Here is a 7,230-nt window from a genome sequence, read left to right on the forward strand (position 1 = left end):
TTGCTTACGTCACAGAGGATGTTAAAAACTGTAGCTGTGTATTATAAACCTTTTTCTAGGTAGAAAAGTGGTTATTTCTGCTAGAAACTGAAGTAAAGAGAGGTTAATTATGATAAATTTGTACTATAATCTTTTCGAATACTTGGGTAAATCATGAACATATAAACGACTCTATCTTTTATTGTCTCTTTGAAGCGAGCTTCGTTGCCGCCTGTATTTCAAAATTGGCATGAAAAATCCGACAATATTCCGTCATAATTCTATTTCTTTGAATTATTTAGGTAAAAAGATTGATAGAGCTTGAACGTTACTCATAGTACAAAAAAATTATTTTCGAATTTTTTTACAAGATTGTAATATATTTTATCAACATTTTCAACTCTGAAATGCAGAATTTCAACTGCGTATATACTTTTGAATCCCTTTTGTCACTCCAATAATTTTTATGACTTGAAAAAAAATAGCTTGCCAAAGTTGAGAGCCTGTGTAATAAGAATATCGAAATTAGAATGTGACACTCTAAGGGCCTATTTGTTTCACTTACTATAAATGCTATAGATGTTTTTGCTAAAAGGGAGTTTGCAAGTTTATTTACAAAAAGTGCTACAGATCTGGACAGAAAAAATCGAGTGCACTTGTAGTAAACATAGCAAAAATAGTGATGAAACAAATAGGCCTTAAAATGGCGCTCCGTTATGCAAACGTCATAATTATTACTTTTCAAATTTGTCCGACATTCAATCCCATAATCCCTTTCACTTTGATTTCAAAATCGTGAGAGTTGTTACATTTTCTTTGTTATAAGTGTAATTAATGTGCACAAGAAATTAACGCAATGAACGACGGGATTGAAACTCGGGCAAATAAAGAAAGTGATGTATATTTTTAGATTCACCACGGTGTGCTATTATTAGACACTTTTAAGTCAAAATTTAGAAATGATTTTGCCTCTGTTATCTTTGTTGTGATAAACTTTAATGGGATAAACTTTCGCGGGGATTAAATTTGGCGGATTTCGCGGATTTGGGTGTCATCCGCGAAATTGAGTCCCAGTGGAAATTTGGAAGGGCCTCATCCGCGAAATATTTCTAAACAAAACTCAAAATATATCAAATAAATACTTTTCGAATGGTTACTTGCATCAAAGAGGCGCAAATAATGTGTATTTCAACAACCAACATGTATGATTTGACAGTGAAAGTCACAAAATCGTGAAAATATTGACACCCAATAGTGCCACCCGCGAAATTTTTGAATTTCGCGGATAGGCCCAACCGCGAAATTTAATCCCCGCGAAAGTTTATCCCATTAAAGTAGATAAAAGACTTGAGAAGAGTAGAACAACAAAGACGTTTGTCGAAGTTTTGACGTTGTTAGCAAGGTATTCCCAAGTGGTATATCATCAAAATCTATTGTTTCATTTTATGCTTTTAACGAGGCGGCAACGAAGCTAGCTGTGTTATCTTTAAAAAGACAAAAGAGATGGATGTTCAGTCGTTTATATGTTCATGGGTGATGAGGAAATGAGGCAGGTTCTGAGAGAGAGGATGATTCTGAGAGAAAGAATGGAGTAAGCAAAAGAGATATGAATCCCCTCATTAACAAGCTGAAGATATTTAATCCCTGTCTCTTTGAGCTTGAACGAGAAGTATTGAAGTATCGAGTACAAGCGAGAGTGACACTTCTTCATCATCATCATCAAATTGAAGTACTTTTCCATGGGAATATAACGGTTCGTTTATCTTCTTTTTCCAAAAAAGCAAGTCTCAATAGTCGCAAAGTTTCCCATGTCTTGGGCCGGTAATTCAGGTCTTGGGTCGCTAAATCAGGGCTTGGGCCGCTTACGGAAAAAAAATTTGCTACGGCGCAAGTCATAGGATGAGTTTGTGCTAAAAAATAAACCGGCTTTTGGTGGGGTTTTTTTCGCTTTGTATTTTGCCACCACCTTCTATTGACAGATGAGATGGAGTTTTTATAAGATACTTTAATGATTGGTCATTTGAAGTAATAAAAAGGACGCGTTCTTTAGAAAAAGTAAAAAAATTGTTTTATTACTGGTTAACAGCCAACCAAATCAAATAAGAGCTTGTAAAAACTCCATCTCGTCCCTCTATTGAGTGTTTCGTCCTTAGATAGCTTGTACAAAGATACTTTCACTTTTCCTGGCACGTGAGTTGTTAGTACAGTTCACTGCTCCAAGGCATGGTGACACCCCCTTCTCACAAAACCGATGGGATTTTTCAACCAGTGGGGATGGAAAAATAACGGACTTAAACTCGATGAGGATTGATATTTCCATAGTTTTTATGGCTGTGGATTTCAATTCTTTTGTTTTCAAGTCAGAAATTCAGTGGGAATTGGAAAAATAGCATAATATTTTGCAGCAAGGATTGGTTTATTTGATTATCTCAAAGAGTTCTTTGATTATTTTCAGTGTGGACAAAAATTGAGAGATGATTTTCCACTGGGGACGATATTCTGGCCAATTTTTCCAGTGGGAAGGTGTCCCAGTGGGTCTGTGAGAAGGGGGTGTATGGTGGGAAGAAAAGTGAATATCACGTGTTTGAATCCTACATCAACTTCACTTGGAAAACAGTCCAAACTAACTATACTAGCAAGTAGCTGTCGCTATGAATGCCCCGCCGATAGCAGACATTAGCCCAGAGGAACTTAGCCATGAAGAGAGCAAGGGAATCATAATCAGACTGTAAATTGGTGAAATGAGTCTTCATAAAAAGTGCTCAATGTTACTAGTAGAGCTGTTTAAAGTTAAGAAACACGAGCCGATGCGGTTAAAATTTTCTCAGTAAGATCCATACATAACGAAAGTGTCAATCCAAAAAAAACCTGTTAAATCTACACTTTCTGATGCAAAATGACCTAAATTAAAACCATTACAGGTTTCGCAACATGTTAAGGACTAGAATGATATCAAAGTTGATTTTCTTCAATCACCAGATAAAAATCACTTTTGAAAACCCAAACATAACAATGTGTACTGTACTGTGAAACTGAAAGTGCTTCCCTCCCATAAAGAATACATAATGCAGATTAAAGGTGAATTCCAAAATGAAATTGAATACAATTTCAGTCATTTGATTTGAAATTTAAAAAGTAAGTAACTTTGGTGGATACTGTAGATATAATTTATTTGTATCAAAGGTTACTGAAAATTATCTGAAAAACTTTAACAATCTTTATATGTGTTTCTGCAAAAAGTTTTCAGTTAGAATAAAATTTCTTCATGGTTACTAAAGATATGAATATGATAATTGGTCTCAAAATTGGCAGTTGAATCAGATACTTTTAATAAAGATATTAATTTTCAGGGATTAAAAATTTCCCGGATTTCACAGCCTTTGTTCTTATTTACGAAAGACCATAAAATAAAATCCTAAGAAAATCTGAAAAGGGGCCTTCAGCGAAAGTTAGTCACCATGAAAATATTAAAGCATCATCTAATCCGCCACTGTACACAACTTTTTCTATTGCTGTAATCCACTTCCACTTCCCGTCCCTGGCAAGCAAGAAAGCAGAGATTCTTCAACGAAATGACTGTTTTAATACAAAAAAATACCAAAACTTATTTTATCACTTTTTGAAAATAACTTAACGTGGGAAAACACGAAAATAAGTCCTTGCGAAAAGCTTAAATTTTGTGGATAGTGGATGCCCAACCGTGAGTATAAATTAATGGTAGAATAAATTATTATGCAGAATTAATCAATGTGAATGGCTGAAGAATTGCCAAATTTAAATAATGCGAATTAGGGCCTAATTTGTAATTAATTAATCCTGCATTAATTTATCCTCGCATAAATTCATACTCTTAAGGTAATTCCTGCGAAATATAAATTGATCCAATTAACAATTAAAGTAGTGCCAGACTTTGTATTTCAACAAGTGTGTCAGGGGCCGCGGCAGCGGGGGGGCCACCCGGGCATTGGCCCGACCACATTTTTTCAAAGCAAAAAGAAAATTTACTGATTCAGCTAAATTCTGCGTAAAAACCTTGAAAAAGACCTGTTTTAGGCAGTCTAGAAGGGCTAATTTTCAAAAATTTCTCCCGTCGGCGCCAACCATGGTGGCACCTCCTTAGACACTTAACCATGGCCCTACCACTTTCAAAGAGGAGCTGCGGCCCCTGTGTGTTTGTTTCGCTCCCATAAAAACAGATTCATCTTGTCTTCAATCCATATGTTTTGAAAATAAAGGCCAAGAGAATTTCAGATACTGTGTCCCGTTGTAACCACCGCCAACATGGTTAAAAACTTTTCACTTCACAGGTAGGTACAACATTGTGTTTGTATTTTATTGGACATCTGGTTCTAAAAAGTCAAAAAGTTTGTTCAGTTTTGATTTGAGCAAAGTATGCTCCTGCGTTCAACATCAACACGGTACAGTGTGCAGTGGTGGTATTAGTAGAGAGAGTGTTCATAATATGAGGCTGAAAATATTTGGCGTACATACATATCGAAGTACCGTTCTGGCGCGCACAGTAACATAAAAAGCATTTTCAAAGTTTGCTAAAGCTTCAATATTGGCGTAAAGAATTATTCACAAAATAGCATCAAATACTCCATAATCCATCGTTTTTCGGCTTTTGTTCCGCTTCTGTTTACATTTTTCTGCTCGCTGCTCCCTATGCTCAACCATTTGTTCGCTGTAACAACTGTGCTTCAAATGTCCACGAGAATGAATCAGTCTGTCAGTTCATGTTAGTCATAGTATATTCTCATTGGCATGTCGATGTCTCACTTACTTAACCTTCTGTAAGAAACTCAATGTTGGTATATACCAGTTTTTGGCACGTTTTGGCGCAAGGCTTTACTCTTTGAAAAATTACTTTCGGGGCGCATGCAATATCGCCATAACGACCCACGGCATGGCCCGAACATTTTCAATTTAATTTCCTTCAATATGAAGTCACTATATAGGTAAACAATATGAATTAACGGTCAATTTCCCTTTTGTCTATGCCTTTATAATATCAGTAGGGTTTCGGTAGAGCAGAGCACGTAGGCATAAAACACTGCTGTCATTGAGAAGATGTCGTCCATTCTGAAAATCGTATAAGGTTTGATCCAATATCAGTAGTTTGATAGTTATTCATTCAGTAGCAAACAATGTCCTCAGTAAATCCAGTTGAGCAACTACGTTAAAAAGATATTAACCAAGTGCCAAGCAAAAATCTTGTGTGCTGTTTGTTGTTTGTGAAAGCTTTAGCTGGTGTGGACTTGGACTGGCAGTTCAGACCAGGGGGGGGGGTTAACATCCAGATACCAGACCCATAGCCGGGTGGTGGTGTCTTTTTTTCCTTTAAAAGTCTGAAAAGTCAAGTTGGTTTTGATGGGGGTGGGTCCCCCTTTTTTTAGAAAAAAGAGTTATCCTCAGTTGGTATTGATACCAAAATAGGGGGTGGGTATTCCTTTTTTTAAATAATATGATTCAGAAAGTTGGTATCCATATCAAAATGACAGCAAAACTTTCCTAATTTTTGCCCTTATAGCTAGAAAATACCCCGGATTCAATTGGATTTGTTTTAGCTCTTGAGTATAATGACTGTAAATGAGTAATAAGTTTAAATGACTTTGAAGTTTGTTTATTTTGGACTTTTTCGATATTTTCAAGTTTTATTTTTGATCAAGCCTGAAGCAAAGCATTTTTTCTGTGATAGCATTTGGTAATGAGTGAATCTATTCTGTTCTAAAATTATGTACTAATAATAGCTTCTCCTAGTTTTTGCACATCAATTATATTCAGATAATATTGATTCAGCAGATTGATTTTGCTAGCTTCATTGGCTTTGTTTTTATTATATTGTCAGTTTTTAGTCATTTTCTATTTTAGCATATGACATTTTTTGTGTTGTGTTGAAGAAAGAGTATTTCAAAAATGAGTTTTTTTGAAGTTTCTCTTAGTACCCTGTTTGTGTGGGAGGGGGTGGGTTCCCTTTAAACAGCTTTAAACTCAAATTTGTCAGATTGGTATTGGTACTAAATTAGGGGGATGGGTCCCATGATATTTTGTCAAATTCAAAAAGTCATGTTGGTATCGATACCAAATTAAGGGGGTGGGTCCCCCTTTTTTCTGAAAATTATGATTTTCAAGTTGGTATCGATACCAAAGTAAGGGGGTGGGTCCCCCCTTTTTCTGAAAATTATGATTTTCAAGTTGGTATCGATACCAATTTTGGGGTGGTGGTGTTAACTTAGCTCAAAAGGTCAAAAGTCAGGTTTTTGGGCTATGGGTTGGTATTATAAATGTTGACCCCCCCTGTTCAGACCGGGACTTTCGATTTCTCGCTTTCACAAATGCTCTGTGTAAAATGCACGAAAGTTAAAAAAATTATCACGAAAAAAATCGGAAGAAACATGAATCTGAACATGAATATTTTTCTGGCGAGCAAGTCCGCTACGTGAAGCAACAAAAGCCCCTGCGGGGCAAAAATTGGGATAAAACTAACTCAATCTCGTATGAAATATGTACTACTCTTTTTTTAAATATTAAAAAAAAATATCAAATACTCATTTCTCCATCTCCGACTTTTCTTCTTCACTTTCACAAAAAAAATTCATCCTTTAGATTATTTTCTTTGGAAATGTCTTTCCTACGGTGTATAACTTTTTAACATAGCATGAATGGGTGCTGAGAAAATGTCAAAAAAATAGACAGACTTTAGTTTTTTGGCTCTACCGGAAGTAAACAACATTTTCAGGAGTTGACCCTCGGAATTTTTTTACTTCTCGGACAAGGGTTTTTTCCCGGACTTTGTGTACCGTACATATTATAGCCTAAAAAATTACACATGCATAAGAAACAAAGGAAAAGAAATATTTGTGAGATTTTTTTCATTAATTCTTTGAAATAAATATTCCTCATAGAAAATCAACAATATTTACAAAATACAAAAAGAGCTAGTGTAAAAAACTTTTTAAAACGCAAAATTCAAGAAAAAGTAAAAAATCATATAAAATTCTCACTTGCCAAAATACTCTTAGGTTCCAAATAAACGGCCCCCGCCCCGCTTGTTAATTTTTCGAAAATTTTCCAACCAGCCCGGACCTTATTAGGACCCCCCCCCCGTTTATTAATTTTTAAGAATATTTTCAGTTGGCAAAATGAAGTCCCCTTATTTTGCTCCAAAAAGCCTGGTTTTAGCCTATATTTACCTTATTTTGGGGTTTTCAGAAGTACAATTTCCAACCCCCCGGCAACTAGGTCCCTGCC

Source organism: Clytia hemisphaerica, unplaced genomic scaffold (assembly GCF_902728285.1).
Source record: "Clytia hemisphaerica strain Z4C2 unplaced genomic scaffold, Clytia hemisphaerica genome assembly, whole genome shotgun sequence".
In the NCBI taxonomy this organism is placed as follows: Eukaryota; Metazoa; Cnidaria; class Hydrozoa; order Leptothecata; family Clytiidae; genus Clytia; species Clytia hemisphaerica.